The sequence below is a fragment of the Lithobates pipiens genome, unplaced genomic scaffold (genome assembly GCF_037356315.1).
Source record: "Lithobates pipiens isolate NorthernLeopardFrog02 unplaced genomic scaffold, aLitPip1_a1.2 Scaffold_18, whole genome shotgun sequence".
Taxonomy (NCBI): Eukaryota; Metazoa; Chordata; class Amphibia; order Anura; family Ranidae; genus Lithobates; species Lithobates pipiens.
In genome coordinates this window covers 83,766,248-83,790,349 of record NW_027507758.1, presented here as the reverse complement: position 1 = coordinate 83,790,349, position 24,102 = coordinate 83,766,248, and the positions used below count along the sequence as shown (strand labels likewise).

General features: G+C 44.6%; 1 long non-coding RNA gene across 2 annotated transcripts in view; it reads left to right on the top strand.

Annotated features, from left to right (window-relative positions):
* LOC143987259 (uncharacterized) overlaps nt 1-14,759 on the top strand; it is a 74,763-nt gene extending 60,004 nt beyond the window's left edge. For both annotated transcript variants that reach the window (XR_013276618.1, XR_013276617.1), the window contains exons 2-3: nt 5,010-5,078; nt 14,000-14,759. This is a non-coding gene — a long non-coding RNA (uncharacterized LOC143987259). The remainder of the gene's footprint in view (nt 1-5,009; nt 5,079-13,999) is intronic.
* The last annotated feature ends 9,343 nt before the right edge of the window (nt 14,760-24,102 follow it).

Sequence of the window (24,102 nt, the reverse complement as noted above, 5' to 3'; positions counted from 1 at the left end):
CCCCACCCCCTACCCCTCTGTATCTGCCCACACTCCAATCCCTGGCGCTGTACTTCAGAAAAGAAAAGTGGGGGCTGGAAATTTGAAGTCCAGCAGCCTCAGATACATCTGGATGAGAGGTGCTGATTGCCAAGGGGTGAGTGAGCTCACCATCCATCCCAGTCTGTGTCTGAAGTCTCCCCCCTTCTCTCTCCTGCCTCTGAGAGAGTACACAAAGGTATATCAGGGTTCTCAGAGCACCCCTTAAATCAGATTTCCCATTTACACCAGAGGCCACAGTGTTTCCTCTCCATACATCAGAGTTCTCAGTGTTCCTCCTTAAATCTGGGTTCCCCGAGGATCCCTTATGTCAGAGTCCCCAGAGTTCTCCTTTCCATCAGAGTCTGCAGAGACCCCCCCCCCCCTTACAGTGGATGGGAACTCTGCGAGTTCAGATGTAAAAGGGGAACTCTGCGGACTCTGATGTAAAGGGGGACTCTTGTTATTAATTTCATATGATTAGAAATGTTATTTAATAGCAAAATATATATATTGTTTATAATATAAAAAATAAATAAATAAATTGCTGCTCGCCGTTAAAGTGTTCGGGTTTGACTTGAAGAAAAGGTGGCAACCCTACTCCCCCCCCCCCCCCCCCCCCCACACACACACACATAAAGAACTCAGTTCTTTACACAACTTGTTGTCTTTTAATTTGTGCTGTTTATTTTTTTATTTTTGGGCCAGTGGCATCGAAATTATAAGGGAGTGGTCAGATATAGAAGGCCTTTCTTCTCCCTTTTATCCCTGGGTTCATAGGTCCTTGCAAGGCCTATTGGTTATTACTCAGGGGTCAAGTCCTGGGGAAAAAAGTGTGGGAACTCCCACCCAAGATCCACTCACCCACCAAAAAAAAAAAATGATGGGACACTATTCCTCCGACTGCCACTCTATACACCTAAGCTAGCTGTGGGGGCTATCTTACCAAAGAAACACGTGTGTGTGTGTGGGTGTGTGTGTCACTTCACTCAGCAGAGCCACTAGGTACTCACGAGTCTGCCGTTCCTGGCCGCCATAGTCGCCACCGCATCAGTACAGGCTGCAGCAACTTCCAATCCAGTCCTCACGTCGGCACCTGGCCCTCTCTCTTCACAGCTCTGCCTTTGCAATTTGTAGAGTGTGCCAATGCTGGGACAAGATCATCCAGTGCCCAGGGCAAACTCCTCACCCCCATATGCCCCCTTCTAGCACAAATACCTCCCCCTCAGCACAAATACTCACTCCCCATATCCCACCTACAACATAAATCCACAAATTCTCTTACTTCCAATCCCCCCTCTCAGCACAGACCCCTGTCCCCTCCGTCTCCCCCTAGCAGCAAAAATCCCACCTTTCAGCACAAATCCTGACCCTCATATAACCCCTTCCAGGACTAATTCCCCTTCTCAGCACAAACCCTTGCCTTCACCTCCTTTCCTCGGACACATCCTCCCCCATCTCCCCATCCCAGCATAAATTCTCCCTTTTATCACAAATCCTCTCATCTCCCCTTCTCGGCATAAATTCTCTCTCTCATCACAAATCCTCTCTCATCTCCCCCTCCCAGCATAAATTCCCCCCTCTTAGCAAAAATCATCCCCCCTCTCCCCCTCCCAGCAAAAAAATTCCCCCTCTCAGCAAAAATCCCCCCCCCCCCCATCTCAAACCTGTGCCTCCTTCTCTTCTCTCCCAGTACAAATCCTCCCCCTCCCAGCATATATTACCCCTCTTAGAAAAAAAAACCTCCCCCATCTCCCCCTCCCAGCAAAAATCCCCCCTCTCATCACAAATCCTCCCCCATCTCAAACCGCCTCCTTCTCTCCTCTTCCAGTACAAATCCCCCTCCCATCTCCTTCTCCTGTTCTGTAAGAGCAGCCTGATATGCTGGGACTTGTAGTGCCCTGGATTATAGGGGACTTAAGAATGGCAGCCTACTCTGCTGGGACTTATAGTGCCCTCTGTGGGGGACTGAGGATTCCTCAGTCCACCCACAGTCTAGGGCACTACAAGTTCCAGCAGAGTAGGCTGCCACCAGTCATCCAAACACAGCATGGGGAGACCGCACAGCCTTTCACCCCCATACACTTCTCCCCATTCTCCCCTTACAATAGTGTCCTCGGCTTCTGGCTGCCCCTCTTCAGAGTCTGGGCGGCATGTCAAACTGCATGGTGGGGCAGTGGGCGGGATTTCCCCTTGTCAGACACGTCCCCCCTCCCAGACTCCGGCGCAGCAAACAAGGCTGGAGATCACTCCGGCACCGCTCACACACCTCAGTAGCTGTGGGCAGCAGCGGCCGGATCTACAGACTGGGCATCGGCAGATGCGGCTGCCGACTTCCTTCCTGCACTGTGTCCTTATGTCCTTCACTATGCGGCGATGCTGGACATCGGCGCTTAGTAAAGGATCGGCTCGGGCGGCTCTAGTCTGCAAAGGGAACGGCGTTCCTGCTGTGAAAAAAGTGCAGGGACGCCATTCCCACGCGTTCCCGCAGGACTCAAGCCCTGTTATTACTGTTGATTTATTGTGAGTTCCCTTGCATTGTATATCCTCAGTATACTTGCTAATACTAAACTTTGAAATTCAAAAGATATCTGCATTAATACTACTTTCTCTCTGCTGACTTAGGAATCCTTAGTAAAATACTAATTTGCTTTGCTACAGTCTGACTTTGAACTATGTCCAAACCCAGGGTGTCAGAGGTGTTGGAAGGCTTGCAGGGCCAGGGTATGCTTTGGGGATAGTCATCTTCCAGCGGCCCTTACAGGGGTGGCACTACATGTAGATCAGCATATATTCAATGCATTTTGAGGACTTCAACAGTTCCCCTTTTATCTGGGCTTATGAAGATACAAAGAGATTAAAAAAACTGGTCCAGAGCAAGTTATTCTGAAAATGAATTGTTGATACCCTGCAAAGGTACCTTTCGGTCATCGGTATAACTTGAACAAGCATTTACAGTACATTGGAAAAGGTGTTTTTTTTAAGGCGATCTGTTATTCTTCAGCTTTTTTACTCTTCGTATCTTTATACACCTCAATGAAGGAGGACTGTTGAAGCCTGTGAAACCAGTAGCGGCCCGTCCATAGGGGGCGCCCACAAAAAAAAAAATAGTTAAAAAAAAATGTTAAATATGTATACCCTGACTCTACGTCGCAGTGCTGGCACTGTCGGGCGGATTTGGCGGGGTACATTCATATGATTTGGTCTTGCCCCGAGGTGCAACACTACTGGTCAGTAGTCCTCTCTTTTATTACTGAGCTAACAATGATCCCTATACCTCAGACAATGGAGATGTGTCTGCTTGGTTTAGTGGATGCTTTGGTTCCCTCGCGGGCAGTCCGTACATTACTGGGATTGTTGCTCTTCTATGTAAGGAAACTTGTCGTGCTCCGGTGGAGAGCCCCCACGGCAGCCCTCACCCTGAGTGCATGGAAGTCATTGGTTAACCTTGCAGTACCCTTGTACAAGGAAGCATATTCTATCCGGGGATGCCCTCAGAAGTTTCAGAAGGTTTGGAATATATGGTTAGAGTCTGAGACAACAACTGTGGAGCAGGAAAACCCTGTTGGATTGTCAACCCAATCTATTCAGTAGACAACTCTCTAATAAGCTTTGTTTGGGGTGGCATCTGTGCTGCCCAAGTGTCAGATCGATACCCACTCACAGGCCTTTGTTTTGTAGACTGCCTGTAGTGCATCACTAAGCTTAAGTTGATAACTGGGAAATATATTACTCCTGTCAATTTTAGAAGCAAGCTACGGGGTTGGTTTGATGTATGTTCTTTGGGTTAGGTAGTTTTTAGGTTGTTATGCCTTACCTACTGTTTTGTATTATTCGAGCCGGGGAATGCCCCAAGGCTCTGTTTTGTAACTTTTCTTTTAAAACAAATAAAAAGAATTTATAAAACAAATATATATATATATATATATATATATATATATATATATATATATACTGTATATATTTAAGCATGTTAAATTAAATTAAATGTCTTTATGTGCACTGTGTCCTGGCGCAGTGCAATATGGGAAGCGCCACATCTATGCAATCACGAGATTGCAGACGCGGCGCTTCATTTGCCCCAAAAAACTGGCTCTGTGGAGCGGTCGATCGTGCCACAGCTTCCGGCACAGTGTCCTAGACTTGCACTTTCAGTTCTAATGGGCAGTGCTTCCGACGTCACTCCAGGAAATGACGTTATGACATATGTGCGATGTACAGGTTGCAGATATGTGCGATATACAGGTTTCAGAATGTAGTGATGTGCGATTTACAGAATGCAGATATGTGCAATTTACAGGTTGCAGAATGCAGACATGTGTGCGATTTACAGGTTGCTTTACTAGAGCCCCGTGTATAATGTGCAGCCTGGTATATGATGTGGATACTATAAGGGGCGCGGCTTGTGAGAAGTGGGAGGAGCCACATCTTTAGGGGTGGGGTCTTGTGCCCCCCATCCTAAAACTTCACCAGCCGCCACTGTGTGAAACACATACTTTTCGAAAATATTCTAACTTCAAAAATGAACTTGACTTTTAATAATACTTGTGGCACTTCATCCAGGCCCACCAGTCTCCAAAGAGCTGTTGCTGTTTCAAAATTGGAGCCATCTATACTGAGGTCTAGAACTCACCAACACTTTCGATTTTAAGAAGGCTCTACTGTACTTTAGGCTGGTTAGTGAGGGCTTTTTGGTTCCTTTTAAGCCATTTCAACCTGATTATAATATTGAGTTTTGAAGGTTTTGACTGCTTCTTTGCCCATGACTCTGGCTTATCCACTGATTTCTAGTTTTTTTTTCTGTTTTTTTTTTAATCCATTGACTCTTTGCATGATACTTTTGCTTCCAATGTAACTCTTTTTGATTCCTACTTTAATCTTCTGCCTATGTTATGACTCTGCCTGAATGCCGCCTGTCCTAATGTCTGCCTGTTTTTTTCAGATTACATTCTCGCCTATTGATTTGACATTTTGCTTTATTTACCTTTTAGGCTGGTCAAGTGTCCCAAGGATGTCTGCCATCCAGGAAAGTCATATAAGGAAAGTCAAATCTTCTTACGGTAAGTCCCTATGGTAGACCTGGCCCTTGGGGGTGTACTTCATCCATATCTACCTATGATGGTCTAATCTAATCCACAAAAGGATAATTCAGTTGACACAAATCCACTCCAAACTTAAAGCGTAACTCCACTTTTGTTGAGAAAACAGATCTATGTACATTACAAGGATTATAACAAACTTTGTTGCATATTCTGACCTTTTGTTATTCTGAAGAAATCCCTGTATGTTTCTCTGTGCCCATGTCGGAAAATTAATCGAATGGGAGTGGTTTCATAATTATCAATCAGCTGTGGCACCTGCAGAGCACTAATGAGGAAAGTTGCTGGGTCTGCATCCCTTTAGACGTGTTCCTATTGGGAATATCTCACCCAAAAAAAAATTTTTTTTGCAGGGGATGCCTGAAATCTGACTTGTATCTTAATGCAGACTTCTGGGAAAATCAATGAGCCAATTACACAAGCAGGAAATTATGTTTCTGGGATGTGTTCAGTACACATTCTGTGTAGAGAACAACTCTAGGTAGCCATATTGCATTTCATTTTCAGTAAATGACAGTGGTTGTAGATTGAAAAGGAAAGCTTTTAAAAACATTCAATTACAATACGACTTGTGTCGCAATTGTTTACGCTACATTTTTCTCTTTATTTTCTATTTTATTTTCCCCATGAAAGTGGAGTTACCTTTTAAATATAATAGGCTGACCCTTTATAACACAACAATAACTTTCCTATGACTTTAGGGAAAAGTTTAACCATGCAGAGAACATTATTCTTTGCATATGAGAACATTAAAACAATTGACTGCTAACAGCTTCCCATTGTTCTCTATTCAGCTGGTGGTTCCTTCTATAGCCATTGATTAGCCGTGTGGCCTATCCTTAGGAGTTTGCCTTCAAAGTGCAGCCAGCAGCTTCGAGAAGCACAGTCATCACTTTAGTCTCTGTTCTATTAAAGCGCGAGTCCGCCGGGAGTCCGCGTTTTTTTTTTTTTAAAAGCCAGCAGCTACAAATACTGCAGCTGCTGACTTTTAAAATAGTGGCACTTACCCGCCCAGCGCACCCGCGATGTCGGCACCCGAAGCCAATCTCTCGATCGTCTCTCGGGTGCTGCCGCCGCCATCTTGTGTATGGGAATCAGGAAGTGGACCTCTGCTTTAAATGTGAAATAGATTCATCAGCTGTTATCTCCAGCTTAGCTGTGAATCAGGAGACAAAGGGTAGCAGGGGATATATTCTCATACAGAGGCAATTAGCGTATGTGAGCTGTACCCGAAAACTGGAATAAAGTGGGGCAACGGGACTTAGGCTGTAAAATTTCATCTGACATTTAACAAATTCACAAACCGTGTGCTACATCTGCCTGACCTCAGATGAAATGCAGAAAACTTTTTACAATGATGAGAACTTGAGCGACATCGCATGATGATTGGCCAAAGCATGCACCTAACCTGTGCTTTGTCCAATCCCAGCGCCCTCTGCTAAAAGAGCCATAATAGGTCAAAGGCAGGGTGCCTTTGGTCAATCGTGGCTCAGGGGGATTAGTGTGTAGTGTTGTTTGTGTGGACGGAGAGATAGCTTGATTTATATTAAGCAGGCAGGTTATTCAGTTAGTGGCAGTGTATTTATATATATATATATATATATATATATCTATATATATATCTATATATATATAGATATATATTGATATTATTCTGCATCCAGTGTAGCCTATATCTACAGTTCATTCTGTGGTGTACTATTTCTAATATATATATATATACAGTCTCGTTTATATATATATATATATATATATATATATATATATATATATATATATATATATACTCTGCATCCAGTGTAGCCTATATCTACAGTGAATTCAGTGGTGTACTGTATCTACTACACTTCTGGTGGTGTACACAGTACACAATACAGTGCAGCCGTAGTGCAGTTACTACTACTTTTCTGGTGGTGTACAAAATACAGTACAACCTTAGTGCAGTTGCTACTACTTTTCTGGTGGTGTACACAATACAGTGCAGCCATAGTACAGTTACCACTAAACTTCTGGTGGTGTACACAGTACACAATACAGTGCAGCCATAGTGCAGTTGCTACTACACTTCTGGTGGTGTACACAGTACACAATACACAATACAGTGTAGTGTGGTGTTGCAAAACAAAATATACATCATGTCTGGAAGGCCACCAAGAAGAGGCAAATGCTCACAGGCCACTAAAAGAGGGCAAGCAGCCTCTGTGTCTATAGTCAACAGTGCTGGTCGTAGACATGGTGCATGCTTTTTACAAGGTACGCTTTTCCTTTTTTTCTGCTGCTGGCCATGTTATTGAGCCAAATCATGCAGAAGAGTTGGTGGAGTGAATAACAAAGCCGTCCTCATCCTCTTCCTCCTCTGTCACTCAGGCTCAGAGAAGTTTGCCTTCATATGCAGCTGCCAAAGTGGCCTATTCCACCGACTCCTGTGACAGTCATTCCTTCTGTAGCCCCACCATCATGCAAGGATTGCCCAGAACTATTTTACCACAGTGTCGGGTATATGCTGCTAGAGGATGCGCAGCGATTTGAAGGCTCTGATGTTGGTTCCCAGGTTGAGGAAGGGAGTAACGCAAGCCTAGAGAAAGGGGGTGCCCAAGAAGGACAAGAAACTGGCAGTCATGTTCACCCAGCTACAGCATACTGCTTAGTTTGCTCCAGTGATGAGGAGGGAGGGGATGATGAGGTCACTGACTCTACTTGGGTGCCTGATAGAAGAGAGCAGGAGCAGGAGGAGGAGACAGTACAACTCCAATGAGGCAGAATGTCCTCTAGGGGGCAGCTTAAGGGTAGCCACCCTACTGCATCACACCGTAGAGCTCCACAGGTGCAGGGCACTGCTGACTCCCTGCTGATTTTGAAAAGTTCCTTGGTGTGGGCCTTTTTTGACACGTGTGCAGCAGATCGCACCATTGCTGTTTGCAACCTATGTTTGAAGCGGCCCGAACAGCAGCCGCTTGGGCACCACATGCTTGACCAGACATATGATGACCTCCCATGCAGTCCATTGGCAACAGCACTTGAAAGACCCACATCAAAGAAAAAGGCAGACTTTTCCTTGCTCCTCATCTGGGATCTCCAACCCCACTATAAATCCAGTTCTCTCAAAAACCTCCACTGAAAGGAATGAAGGTATAGCAATAGGTGTCCCAAGTACTTGCAGCCAATCTGCTAGCAGTACACCACCATCTGATTTTAGCAGACAAATTTCCCTACCCCAGTTTTCAGCTGGTAGACTCTGCCCCTTTTCGTGAATTTGTGGAATGTGCTGTACCTCAGTGGCAGGTTCCAAAAAGCCATTTATTTTCATAGAAGGCCATTCCGGCTCTAACGGCATGTGGAAGGCAATGTTTTGGCCTTGTTGGAAAGGGCGGTCAGCAGTAAGGTGCATATTACCACTGACTTGTTGTCTAGCAGGCATGGCTTGGGAGGTTACCTTTCCTTCATGGCAGACTGGGTAACTCTGCTGGCAGCTGGGAAGGATACAGGACAGGGTTCAGTATTGTTAGAGCTTGTTCCACCACCACACCTCCAAAATGCTAGTGGTGATACTGCCACAGCTATTTCCTCCATGTCCTCCTCTTCTTCTTCCTCTGTAGCCTCTTCTGCAGATTTGTCCTCTGAATTAGCGGTGCTCCGCAAAAAGATGCCATGCGGTGCTTGAGTTGGTCTGCTTAGGGGACAGGAGCCACACTGAAGCAGATATTCTGTGCAGGGGTAGGCTCAGAGGTGGTTGATGCCATGCCAGCTTCAGCCAAGAATGGTTTTATGCGACAATGGCACCAACCTTCTCTCTGCCCTCTGACAGGGACACTTGACCCATGTTCCATGTTTGGCACCCGTCCTGAATTTGGTGATGCAGTGGTTCTTGAGCAGGTATCCAGGCTTACAGGATCTCCTAAGGCAGGCCAGAAAAGTCTGTGGTCATTTCCACCAGTCATACAATGAGTGCTCGGCTGGCTGACATTCAAAGGAAATGCAACCTGCCCACCAACCGCCTCATTTGCGACATGACCACCAGGTGGAACACAACATTGCCAATGCTGCAGCGGCTGCACACACAGCAGAGGGTTATCAATGTGTACCTGTGTGAATATGGCACCAGGACAGGGGCAGGGGAGCTTGGCTTCTTTTCGCCACAGATGCATGCACTGTCCTGTCACCATTTGAGGAGGCCACGAGGATGGTGAGCATTGATAATGCATGTGTCAGTGATTCTGTCCCTCTTGTCTTCCTGTTGGAGCACACGCTTCGTGGAATAATGGACAGGGCACTTGAGGCAGAACAGCAGGAGGAAGAAGAGGACTTCCTTACCTCTCAAGGTCCCCTTTATCCAGATAGTATTATCAGGAAGAAGAGAAGGGGGAGGATTGTGTCAGCATGGACGTGGAGGATAAAACTATAAAACTCAGCAGCAGTCTTCAAGGGATGGTTTTCAGTCCCCATAAACCCAAGGAGTTGTATGTGGCTGGGAGGAGGTTGTTATGGATCATGTGATCCTTAATGATCCAGAGGACTCAGAATCAAATGCGTCTGCAAACTTACACTGCATGGCCTCCCTCATGCTGCAAAGCCTGCAAAAGGACCCTAGAATTTGTGGTATCAAGAGGGATCATTACTGGCTGGTGACCCTTTTTGATCCACGTTACAGGGGTAAGGTTGCAGAACTCATCCTGCCTTCACAGAGGGAGCGGAGGATGAAATATCTTCAGGAAGCCTTAAAGAAAGGTTTGGGCAATGCATTTACAGACCTTGGAAGGTTACAATTTTCTGGTGCTAGACAACTTGTTGCTGAGGCTTCGTTCGTAAAGATCACTGCTCCTGAAAAAACTGCAGTTTTTAAGACTTTTTTTGCATTGATACATGTTGCCTGGGGCAGGACCTGTGTCCCCAAATGCTTTTTATGGCAATAACTTGCATATAAGCCTTTAAAATCAGCACTTTTGATTTTTCACGTTCATGTCCCATAGACTTTAACGGTGTTCGCGTGTTCAAACAAACTTTTTGCATGTTCAAATGTTCTGCTGCAAACCAAACCGGGTGGTGTTCGGCTCATCCCTAATGGATAGATTCAGGGACAGAACTAAAAGCAGCAGGGGGTCTCTTAGTATATCATATTAAAACTCTTCAAAATCTTGTTCGGCTTTTTAACCTCTACAGCCTGAGTACCTCTCATGGTCAGCGGTGCATTTTGCGGCACCATTCATTTTACGTGTCACCCCAATGCAGTGCACTTAGCAAATGCAACCCAACAAACCACTGCATGTAAAAAGTACAAGTCTAGTTTTTATTTTTTGTAGTGCATTGCCAGATTCCCTCTGGGAGTCATTATTTCAGAGACCTACTCAGCTATCATTCAAGTCCCGGAGAAGGACTATATTAGGGTAAGTTTTTACATTTAAGATCACATTCTATGTATTTATGTTTGCTAATGTATTGTATTCATTTGTTGCTTACATAATTTTTAATATTGTAATATGAAGAAAGGGGATAACTAATGTACAAACCTACACTATACCAGAAAATAAATAAGAGTGGCTGCCAACATGGAAGTTGTTCACAAACAAAATGAAATGAAAAAACAAAAGGTATGTGGCGCTGACTCAGCTAGATAAAAAAATATAAATTGGTATAAAAAGAAAAAAAAATCAATATATCTAAACGTACAATAAATCCTAAATAGATAGCACTTCCGTGACCGTGCTAAACTAGATGAGTGCAAATATAAAGTGCAAACAATGTTTCAAAGTGATAGAAGTGCATAGATAAAGACCACTACAAAAAAATCTCCAAGTGACAGTTCATATGGAAAAAGTGCATGTGCAAAGTAGTCGACAATAACAGTTCATCCAATTGCTTTCACCATCCGATGTGCGCCACTCATTTGCCCCAGCCTCTCAACTCACAAGAAGACCCCTACAGGTCAAGTCAGACCCCTATATGGATAGACGCTGGATCCTCAGCGATCGATCAGCTCCTACAGATATCCACAATAATCCCAGACCAAGGAGGATTTCAGGCTCATGGAATGGAGTGTTATCATGCAATAAAGAAGGGGACTCCATAGTGTAGTAATTCAATACACTTTAATACAAAAACAAGTAGTAACTTACAATTCAGAACACTCAGTACAGCTTAGTATAAGAACTTCCGGTCTCGGCCGCATCCGGAAGTGATGACACCCGACTCCTCCCTGACGCGTTGCGTCACTAAACACGTGACTTCATCAAAGGGTAATTTTGTGAGGTGAGAGGTTGGGGCAAATGAGTGGCACACATCGGATGGTGAAAACAATTAGATAAAGTGGAATTTATTGTCGACTAATTTGCACATGCACTTTTTCCCATATGAACTGTCATTTGGAGATTTTTTGTACTGGACTTTATCTATGCACTTCCATCACTCTGGAACATTGTTTTCACTTTATATTGCACTGTGAAAGCTATTATTGCAATGTGACATATACATTGTTGCGCATGTTGGAATTTTTGCACACTTTATTTTTCATCATCTAGTTTAGCACGGTCATGAAAGTGCTATCTATTTAAGATTTATTGCACATTTAGATATATTGATTTTTTTTAAATACAAAATTTATATTTTTGACCTAGCTGAGTGAGTGCCACATACCTTTCTGTTTTCAATATTGTAATATGCTGTGAATGTCCTCCTTTATCCTGTAAGCTTTTCCTGCTCTTTTTTGGCCTACATGCATTATTTCCTTCACTAACCTCCCCAGCATACAACCCTGGGCCCATACACACCTAGCCTAGTAACTTAACAATGTTTTTTTGTCAGCTACATTTTGGGGCTTACCCTAAACAACCCTGAAATGTGTACAAATGTTACTGTTGTGCTCAAATTGAGACAGAGTGCAAGAGGCCATTTTTGGGGGCCCAAACAAATTTTGAACCCCCCAATATGCTAAGTCAACAGATCCAAATACTCTGCTGCCAAACCCATACACACTATCCCTCTTTTGTGTTTAAGTTTTTGTATAAATGCACCAAACCATGTAGGGCAAGGAACTGCCTGATTACCTACAAATTTAAATATATTAAGTTTTTGTCTCCTATTATATTGATTGGTTAAACCATAATGTCAAAATGTCAAAATGTGCTGCAATTTGGACAGTGTATATCCAGATTTTTAGATTATGACACTTCTTACCTGTCCACTGGGCTGCCAATAGTGTAAGTAAGGAGGGGCTGGCCAAAGTATCACTGATTATTTATGCAAACAGCTCTCATGGAAGTGAAGAGGGTTACCTGTCCAAAACATCTACCCATTACCCCCCTCTAAAATTTGTCTAATGCCATGTACACACGATCAGACTATCCAGCGGACTTATTCTGGCAGACAACCCACCAGACTTTGCAGCAGAGGTCCGCCGTACTTTCTGAACAAGCGGACCTGCCTCCTGACTATGGCAGGGGTCCGCCGGACTTTTGAAATTAATGAACTTGCCCACTCACGGAGAAAAGTCAGAGGAAGTGAATGTCGCCGCCTCCATCGGCGAGATTGACACCTCGCTAGCCCCGTCACCTGATACAGATTTAAAGGGGAACCCCTACTCCGAAAAAAACAGCATGGGGTCCCCCCGAAGTCCACAGCAGACCCTTATCCGAGCATGCAGCCCGGTCGGTCACAAATGGGGGTGGGGACGAGCAAGCACCCCCCTCCTGAGCCGTACCAGGCTGCGTGCCCTGAACATGTTGATGAGGACAAGGGCCTCTTCTGATAAGCCCCCCGCCTGCAGACCCCGACAACCAACGGCCAGGGTTGTCGGGGTCTGCAGGCGGGGGGCTTATCAGAATCCGGGAGCCCAATTTAATAAGGGGGCACCCAAATTCTGGCCCCCTACCCTATGTGAATGAGTATGGGGTACGATGTACCCCTACCCATTCACCTGGGGGAAAATGTGTACATAAAAAAACACAACACAGGTTTTTAAAATACTTTATTAGACAGGGGACTTCTTCCATCTTCACGCCAGACTTTGGGGGTCTTATCCCGGACTTTCTCCTTTGTCGACGCCGCTGTCCGGGGGTCTTCTTCTGACTTCAGCGTCTTCTTCTGACTTCAGGGGTCTTGTCCCGCTCTTCGGTTCTTCTTGCTGGGCCTCCACTTTCTTCTTCCAGCTCTTTTACTAGCGTTGGCCTGGTCACAAGACCCCCGAAGTCAGAAGAAGACTCCTGGACAGCGGCGATGACGAAAGCCAGCGAGAAGACCCCCGAAGACGGAAGAAGACCCCCGGAGCTGTCTAATAAAGTATTTTAAAACCAAGGCCCCCCTTCCCCAAAGCACCCCCCCATGCTGAGGGCACGTGGCCTGGTAGGGCTCAGGAGGGGGGGGGGCGCTCGCTCGTCCCCACCCCCTTTCCTGACCGGCCAGACTGCGTGCTCAGATAAGGTCTGCTATGGATTTTACCAGGTGATGGGGCTAGTGAGGTGTCAATCTCGCCGATGGAGGCGGCGACATTCACTTCCTTCGCTAGTTCCCTCTACCTGGAGCCACGTTCAAAATGAACTGGACTTTACTGCATGTGTGGGCAAGTCCGTTGATTTTAAAAGTCTGGCGGGCTAGCACACAGACGGGCGGAATTGAGTCCAGCGGACAATTTTGAGTCAAGACTTCTTTCTAAGTCCGCTGGACTTTTGGGAACAAAAAGTTTGCCGGAACCCACACATGGGCAGATTGTCCGATCTGGGGTACACGGCATTATGGACCACCCGGGGGGAGGAATCAGATAAGTTGACCTTCCACTTTTGTCTTTAAATACTTATTCAAGTGTATCCTTATGTTGGCTAAGCATGTTTGTGTCAAATCTGCTTGAATGTTATGTGCAGAAGTAGTAATTTATTTTTTATTTTTTTAATCCACAGTTTTCTTCCAACCCAGAGCAATGGCACGACATTGCAGCCCAGTTCCATCATCAATGGTATTTTCCCAACTGTGGTGGTGCTATTGATGGCAAGCATGCCTGGATTGTACCACCACCCAACTCTGGCTCCTATTATTTTAATCATAAGGTCTTTTGCAGCATAGTCATGCTAGCTGTAGTGTCTGCCAACTACATTCTTGTATTTGGATGTTGGGAAGAACGGCCGTAATTCTGATGGAGGAGTGATTATGCAGTTCTACAAACGGCTCCAGAATGGCACCTTAACCTTGCCACCTGCTGAGGAGAATGTTGAGGGCCTCAATTTTGTTTTTGTGGTAGATGAGGCCTTTGCTCTTGGAACATCTGATGAAGCCATTTCCTATGAGAAACTCACCCCAGAGCAGAATATCTTCAATTACAGGCTCTCTGTAAGGGTGGTGGAAAATGCCTTTGGCATCCTATTGAGTCATTTCAGGCTGTTTTTTACTCCAATCAACCTGCCACGCTACAAGATAAACCATGTGGTCCTGTGCTGTTGTATTCTCCATCATTTTTTAAGGAGGAATGCTGCTAGCTACCTTGCTGTGTGCGTGCTGACGGTTATTGAAAATTCCCGTGCTGGATTGCCCTTACAAATTGCCTGTGATTAAGGGCAGAAATACCTGGAATATTTTGTGGGTTGAGGGGCAGTGGCTGGGCAGCAAATTGTAGCTGATAATTTATAATTTTTTTGTAGATCATAAACTCCTATTTCATTTGAACTACTATTGTCTGTGTTTCTTATATATAATATGTTCCCAAATGGGCTTTTATTTGGCCACTTCAACTGAGAGAAGGGGTGGATGCAAGCAGGCGGCGTGGCCTGCAAGTAGGCGATGTGGCCTGGACAGCGAGGAGAGTCTTTAGCAGGTGAGCCAGACACCTACAGGTAGATCTGAAATTGCCAGCTCCCTGTTGCCCGAATGACTGTCAGGGGACACTCTCAAAGTCACAGTTACAGGCCCAGCTGAATCCCTGCGACACCAGGTGCACGGCCAGGCACCCTTCACTGGTTGCAGATTCTTCAAGAGCCTGTTCTGAGACATCCTATTACCTTGAGCCTTGGTATCATCAGAATTGGTGAGTGGGCAGAACAAAAGGTTCTAGCAGGAAACACTTTGTAAGCCATCTACTACTGGTCACCCATTGCACAGGAACCTCTCTGGCCTCTTGTTGAGCTAGCTAAAGATTATGAACACCTATGCTACAAGAACTTCTCCCCCCCCCCCCACATAAACAACTCAGTTCATAAGATCTGTGCACATTAAGGGGAACTCTGACTCAGAACTAGCTTATTGCATTCTTTACAGAACTTGTCTTTTAATTTGTGCTGTGTACTTTTTGGGCCCGTGGCATCAGGATTATAAGGGAGTAGTCAGATATAGAAGGCCTTTCTTCTCCCTTTTATACCTGGGGTCATAGGTTCTTGTATGGCCTATTGGTTATTACCATTGATTTATTGTGATTTCCCTTGCTTTGTATATTCTCAGTATACTTGCTAATACTAAAGTTTGAAATTGAAAAAATATCTGCATTAACACTCCTTTCTCTCTGCTGACTTAGGAATCCTTAGTAAAATACTAATTTGCTTTGCTACAGTCTGGTGTCTTTGCAATTGTATTCTTTCTTTGAACTATGTCTAAACCCAGGGTGTCAGAGGTGTTGGAAGGCTTGCGGGGCCAGGGTATCCTTTGGGGATAGTCATCTTCCAGCGGCCCTTACGGAGGTGGCACTACATGTAGATCAGCAAATACCCAATGCATTTTGAAGGCTTCAACAGTACCCCTTTTATCTGGGCTTATGAAGATACAAAGAGGTAAAAAAAACTGCATTTACATTAGAAAAGGTGTTGTTTTTTTCAAGGTGGTCTGCTATTGTCCAACTTTTTAACTCTTTGTATCTTTATACACCGCAATGAAGGAGGACTGCTGAAGCCTGTGAAACACATATTTTTCAAAAATATTGTGACTTCAAAAATGAACTTGACTTTTAATAATACTTGTGGCATTTCACCCAGGCCCACTGGTCTCCAAAGAGTTGTTGCTGTTTCAAAATTGGAGCCATCTATACTGAGGTCTAGCACTCTTACCAACACTTTCAGTTTTAAGAAGGTTCTACTGTACGTTAGGCTGGTTAGTGAGGGCATTTTGGTTCCCTTTAAGCCCTTTCAACCTGATTATAATATCCAGTTTTGAACGTTCTGACTGCTTCTTTGCCCATGACTCTGGCTTATCCTCTGGTTCCTAGTTTTTTTTTCTGTTTTTTATATCCATTGACTCTTTGCATGATACTTTTGCCTCCAATGTGACTCTGACTCCTACTTTAATCTTCTGCCTAAGTTATGACTCTGCCTGAATGCTGCCTGTCCTAATTTCTGCCTGTTTTTCAGATTACATTCCCGCCTATTTATTTGACATTTTGCTTTATTTACCTTTAAGCTGGTAAACTGTCCCAATGATGTCTGCCATCTAGGAGAGTCATATAAGGAAAGTCAAATCTTCTTACTGTAAGTCCCTATGGTAGACCTGGCCCTTGGGGGTGTACTTCTTCCATATCTACCTATGATGGTCTACTCTAATCCACAACAGGATAATTCAGTTGACCCAAATCCACTCCAAACTTAAAGCGTAACTCCACTTTTGTTGAGAAAAAAAAATCCCCTCTGGGTGATCTATGTACATTACAAGTATTATAACAAACGTTGTTGCATATTCCTGCCTTTTGTTATTCTGAAGAAATCCTTATGTGTTTCTATGTGCCCAGTGGGAAAATGAATTGAATGGGAGTGGTTTCATAATTATCAGTCAGCTGTGCACCTGCAGAGCACTAATGAGGAAAACTGCTGGGCCTGCATCCCTTTAGATGTGTTCCTATTGGGAATATTTCACCAAAATATATTTTTTTTTTTGCTGTGGATGCCTGAAATCTGACTTGTATCTTAATGCAGACTTCTGGGAAAATCCATGAGCCAATTACACAAACAGAAAATTATGTTTCTGAGGTGTGCTCAGTACACATTCTGTGTAGAGAACAACTCCAGGTAGCCATATTGCATTTCATTTTTATAAAATTACAGTGGCTGCAGATTGATAAAGAAAGGTAATTTTTAATAACATTCAATTACAATTTGACTTGTGTCGCAATTGTATACACTACATTTTTTATTTGCTATTTTTTTTCCCCACGAAAGTTGGGTTATCCTTTAAATATTTTAGGCTGACCCTTTATAACACAGCAATAACTTTCCTATGATTTTAGGGAAAAGTTTAACCATTCAGAGAACTTTATTCTTTGTATATGAGAACATTAAAACAAGTGACTGCTAACAGCTTCCCATTGTGCTCTATTCAGCTGGTGGTTCCTTCTATAGCCATTGATTAGTCGTGTGGCCTATCCGTAGGAGTTTGCCTTCAAAGCGCAGCCAGCAGCATCGAGAAGCACAGTCATCACTTTTGTCTCTGTCCTATTAAATCTGAAATAGTTTCATCAGCTGTTATCTCCAGCTTAGCTGTGAATAAGGAGACAAAGGAGAGCAGAGGATAGATTCTCATACAGAGGCAATTAGTGTATGTGAGCTGTACCCGACAAAGCGGCCTGCAGGCTGGAAGAAAGTGGGACAGCGGGAATTAGCCTGTAAAATTTCATCTGACATTTAACGAATTCACAAACCGTGTGCTACATCTGCCTGACCTCAGATGAAATGTAGAAAACTTTTTACAACAATGAGAACTTGAGCTAAATCTTAGAGAAAAGGAACATTTGACACTCCTACATGGATAGATTCAGGCATGGAACTAAAAGCAGCAGGGGGTCTCTTAGTATCTCATACAAAAACTCTTCAAAGTCTTGTTCAGCTTTTTAACCACAACAGCCCGAGTACCTCTCATGGATCAAAGCAAATGTTACACTTCCTCTATGGGCCTATTGATTTGTTATCACATTGGATACATTGGCAACAGATATATTGATTTTTAAAACTCAACAAGACTTCCTTTTGGAAATATTGTTTTGCAAAAATGGTTCTATACCAGCATCACACCTTTGTGTTGTGGCAACGTGCAGTATACTGATACCGCATGTTAACACATGGTCAGCAGTGCATTTTGCGGCACCATTCATTTTATGTGTCACCCCAATGCAGTGCACTTAGCAAATGCAACCCAACAAACCATTGCATGTAAAGAGTACAAGTCTAGTTTTCATTTTTTGTAGTGCATTGCCAGATTCCCTCTGGGAGTCATTATTCCAGGGACCTACTCAGCCATCATTCAAGTCCTGCAGAAAGACTATATGTCAGGACTGGCTTAGCCCTTCCTTCTCTGGGCTGGCTGCTCAGCTGTCGGCTAATTGCCAGCTCTCATCTCTCTCCACAGTTACCAGCTGTTCCTGATCATGCTCGTCTGACCTGCCTACTTAAAGCTGTCCAGCTCACTTCACCTCTTTCTTCGCCTTGGTCACATCACAAGAAACCATCTCCTGCAGTTCTGTTTAAAGTCTGGCTTGCTGACATCCCTTCTGGCTCCTGATCCTGCTTGCTGTTGCTCTACTTGGATCCCTGACTTCTGGCCTGGCTGATTACCCGATCTGGTTATTGAACTCTGGCTTGGCTGACTACTCTATCCAGTTACTGGCTCTGGCTATGCTTTGACTACGCTTTTTCTATTTACCTTTTTATTTTAAAGCGCTGCGTAAATTGATGGCGCTATATAAGTAACTAAAATAAACAGAATAAAAATAAATTTTTATTAAACAAATGTGATTTCATTGTACTTATGTCTCGGTCTGATTCATGGTTTCTGACACTATATTAGGGTAAGTTTTTACCTTTAAGATCACATTCTATGTATTTATGTTTGCTAATGTATTGTATTAATTTGTTGGTTACATAATTCCCAATATTGAGATATGCTGTAAATGAGCATTCATTATTTTCTTCACAAACCCTCTCAGCATGCAATCCTGGACTCATACACACCTAGCCTAGTAACTTAACAATATTTTTTGTCAGCTACATTTTGGGGCTTACCCTAAACAACCCCTGAAATGTGTACAAATGTTACTGTTGTGCTCAAATTCAGACCCCCCCCCCCCCCCAAATATGCTAAGTCAACAGATCCAAATACTCTGTCTGCTGACTTTGCCAAACCCATACACAGTATCCCTCTTTTGTGTTTAAATTTCTGTATAAATGCACCAAACCAAGTAAGGCGAGGACCTGCCTGATTACCTACAAATTTAAATATATTAAGTTTTTGTCTCCCATTATATTGATTGGTTAAATTATAATGTCAAAATGTACTGCGATTTGGACAGTGTGTATCCAGCTTTTTATATTATGACACTTCTTACCTGTCCACTGGGCTGCCAATAGTGTAAGTAGGGGCTGCCAAAGTATCACTGATTATTTATGCAAACTGCTCTCACGGAAGTGAAGAGGGTTACCTGTCCAAAATATCTACCCATTACCCCCCTCTAAAATGTGTCTAATGGGCCACCGGGGGGCGGGGGGAGGGATCAGATAAGTTGACCTTCCACTTTTGTCTTTAAATACTTATTTAAGTGTATCCTTATGTTGGCTAAGCATGTTTGTGTCAAATCTGCTTGCAATGTTATATGCAGAAATAGTAATTTACTTAAAAAAAATTTAATCCACAGTTTACTTCCAACCCAGAGCAATGGCAGGACATTGCAACCCAGTTTAATCATCAGTGGGATTTTCCCAGCTGTGGTGGTGTTATTGATGGCAGGCATGTCCAGATTGTACCAACTCCCAACTCTGGCTCCTATTATTTTTTATATTTTGTATTTGGATGCTGGGAAGAATGGCCGCAACTCTGACGGAGGAGTGATTATGCAGACAGAGTTCTACAAGCGGCTCCAGAATGGCACCTTAAACTTGTCACCTGCTGAGGAGAATGTTGAAGGCCTCAATTTTGTTTTTGTGGCAGATGAGGCCTTTGCTCTCGGAGAACATCTGATGAAGCCATTTCCTATGAGGCACCTCACTCCAGAGCAGAGAATCTTCAATTACAGGCTCTCTCGTGCCAGAAGAGTATCCTATCGAGTAATTTCAGGCTGTTTTTGACTCCAATCAACCTGGCACTCTACAAGATAAACCATGTGGTCCTATGCTGCTTTATTCTCCATAATTTTTTAAGGATCAATGCTACCAGCTACCTAGCCTCACTGCCAAGTGACATGGACCCTGCAGTGGCAGGCCCAGCTGAAGAGGCTGCAGCTTGTCTATGGGCGTTCTGACGGCTATTGAAAATGCCCGTGCTGGATTGCCCTCACAAATTGCCTGAGATTTAGGGCAGAAATACCTGGAATATTTTGTGGGTAGAGGGGCAGTGGCTTGCCAGTAAATTGTAACTGATCATTTACATTTTTTTGCAAATCATAAACTCCTATTTCATTTTGAACTACTGTTGTCTGTTTCTTATGTCAAATATGTTCCCAAATGGGCTTTATTTTGGCCACTTGCTCCAATAGTGCAAAAGGTACCTAATTGCTACTTGAGGTGACAATATCTTCTTCAGCTAACTATTATAGTGTGCTGTGGGTCTGCTACACACACACTATGTTTTTGTTCTTAATGGATCTAATGCATGAGGTTCAAAAACATTATGTCTTTACAACTCCTTTCATTTCTTTGAGTCCTAAAAATTGCAGGAGTTGTCCACATATAGGAGCAACTTACTAAATACACTGGTATTGAGCAATTAAATAATTAGCCACACATTGTTTAGTAAAAAACATTTTACTTAAAGCACATTCACATGTGAGTTTTAAGGTTTTAAAACAAACCAACATCTTGGTGTATAACATATATGTTTTGCATTATTTCTCCTTTTTTGTGGCTAAACAGACATGTTCTAAAACATTAGATACACGTTCCAAACTCAGTAACTTACAAAGTTCGAGTTTGGTAAAGTGAGGGCCAAACGAGACATTAGTAAGACTGTGTGGATGTTGCTTTCCTCAGATGGGGTGATCTCACCCCTCTAAAAGCCAAAATTTGAAGCCACGTACACGTAGAGGCATAACGATTAAATGTCCGTTGTGATCCCATGCCTAAAATGTGTGTAGTTACAAATATCTATTTTTCTAAACCCATAAAACACACAGTGTGTCAACATGTGCTATCTCCCATCATGGGGTATCAATGGACGTGTTTCGGGGGTGCAACCCCTTCCTCTGAGCTACTTTAATTATGAGTAAGGGGTTGACACCCAAAACACGTCTATTGATACCCTGTGATGGTAGGTAGTGCATTTTGACAAAAAATTTTAGGCATGGGATCATGGAGGGAAATAAGAATGTTAAGCCCCAATTTGGGGGCATCTTAAAATTTGGGGTTTTAGATTATAAAAAACACATAAACATTACAATTCACATTAGTTAGAGCAGTGTTTCACAACTCTCCTCCTCAATATGCAAACCCTGGTCATGTTTTCAAGATTTCAAGATGAATTTGGCAAAGGCGATGTCATTTTCCCTGTTAGTATTTCGCACAGTCATTTTAGACTGAGGAAAATTTAGAAAACAGGACCTGGTGGTGCACCTAGAGGAGTGGAGTATAGAAACACTGAATTCTGTACCTAAAATTTCACATTTAAAAGTCATAAAACATCGTGCTTATTAAAAGGGCAAACGGGAGCCAACAAGTGGAACAATAACCTTCAGACCAGGTAAGAGGAAATAAAAATTTGGCAAGCATGTCCACAAAATCTCTTATTCTTCGCTGTAAAGCAGTGATTTGCTCCAGGTCCTTCAAACAATGCAACATATCTGCACTCATTCTGCCAATAGTAAATCGTGGAAGCTCATGACCTAGTAAGAAGAGTAGAAAGGTTTAAGGGAACGATGGTCAAGTGGCTTAGTGCAGTTATAGTTAAGTTACTAGTCAAATTCAGGAAATACTTACCTACCCAGTCTATTGTTGCTTGCAACCTGCTTGCCCTTCAGACATCTACACTACTAGGAATGTACAAACTGCAACTACTCTAATCTTGACCCTGGTGCCTGGGTCTTCCAAACTCGGGTACCTAGCAACACTGCCAGCTCCTTCCACCTCTTCCTTCTCCATGCTAATGTTAAGGCACTACATACTTTGGTTTTTGCTCCTGACTAGTGGACTCCACTGTGCTGCACTCTGGTTTTTGTACTGTGAAAAATACATAGAAAAGGAAAGGTGATGGCATTTTACAGAGGGCAAAAAAAGTCGACAAGTGCCAACACTGAAAAAGTCCTGCAGTTGCCCCCCCATCCCTCATGTCTCCTATGGGATACGGGATATATGATGACCATCCTAGCAGACGTGACTCTGTGTGACTGGGAGCCCCCCCGGGGCCTCTCCTCTGCCCATATTTACACAGGCAAGGCTGCATTCATGGGGACTGATGAGCCAAGCAGCAACCAGAAAGTGTTCTTTACCCCTTAAGTTCTGCCCTAAGCCCATGGCCTTTGGCCCATCTAGAAACCCCCCTGTTGGTGACTAAATGAGTGTGTTTGAAGTTGGCACTTACATTTTTTGGGGGGGGAAGATGGCCTTGTTGCCTACCATGTTCTGTCCTCCCCGGGCAAGGGTAGCCTCCCTTCGTTCCTTGTGGTGGCTTGGCTGGAGCCTCCTTTTTTGGTGCCTCCCTGTTGAAAGAAGATAAAACAATAAGGCCGCGTACACACGGGCGGACTGTTCGCCCAACCTTGTCCACTGAACAGTGTTTGGGCGGACAGTCCGCTCGTGTGTGGGCTTTATGCGGACAGTTTCAGCGGACAGTTGGACGGACAAAGTTTTTCGGAAATTCCGAAAAACTGTCCGCTGAAACCGTGTTTGAGCGAACAGTCCGCCCGTGTGTGGGCCTGTCCGCTGTACTTTTGAAATGAGCGGACTGTTCCCGCTCGGAAAGTCCGCCCATTTCGAGCGTGTGTACAGGTAGGCGGGGCCCGCGAAGGAGACGTCGTGGGCTCCGCCGCCTGGAATGGGCTTAAAGGGGAACCCCAACGCCGAAAAAAATCGGCGTGGGGGTTCCCCCAAAGTCCACACCAGACCCTTGTCCGAGCACGCTACCCGGCCGGCCAGGAAAGGGGGGCGAGCGAGCGCGCCCCCCCTCCTGAGCCGTACCAGGCCGCGTGCCCTCAACATGGTGGGTGCCTTGGGGAAGGGGGGGCCGCGCGGCCCCCCCACCCCAAAGCACCTTGTCCCCATGTTGATGAGGACAAGGGCCTCTTCCCGACAACCCTGGCCGTTGGTTGTCGGGGTCTGCGGGCGGGGGGCTTATCGGAATCCGGGAGCCCCCTTTAAGAAGGGGGCCCCCGGATACCGGCCCCCCACCCTATGTGAATGAGTATGGGGTACAATGTACCCCTACCCATTCACCTGTGAAATAAAGTACAAAAAAAAACACAACACAGGGAAAAAATATTTTATTGCACAGCTCCTGGGGTCTTCCGTCTTCGGGGGTCTTCTCGCCGGACTCCTCCGCTATCTGTGTGTAGCTCTTTTACTAGCGGAGGAGTCCGGCTTTCTTCCTCCCCGCCGCCGGCCTCTTCTCCCGACTTCGGGGGTCTTGTCCCCCTCTTCGGTTCTTCTGCCGGGCCACCGCGCCTTCTTCTAGCTCTTTTGCAGGCGGTGGCCCGGTCTTCTGTCGCCGCTGCCTTCCGTTCTTCTGTCGCCGCCTTCGGTTCTTCTGCCGGGCCACCGCGCCTTCTTGTAGCTCTTTTACAGGCGGTGGCCCGGTCTTCTGTCGCCGCTGTCGTCGCCGCCGCCGCCGCCTTCCGTTCTTGTTCTTCTTCTTGTTCTTCTTCTTCTTCCCCAGGAGATGTTGACTCGACGAGCTCTCCGGCCGGAATGCCAGAGCCGCGCTGTGCGGTCACTTATATAGTGACAATGGGGCGGTGTCACATGGTATATGTCACATGGGTTGGTCACATGGGTTGATGTCACATGGGGACTATGACATCGTAAGGGGGCGGGGTCACCATGTGACCAACCCATGTGACATATACCATGTGACACCGCCCCATTGTCACTATATAAGTGACCGCACAGCGCGGCTCTGGCAT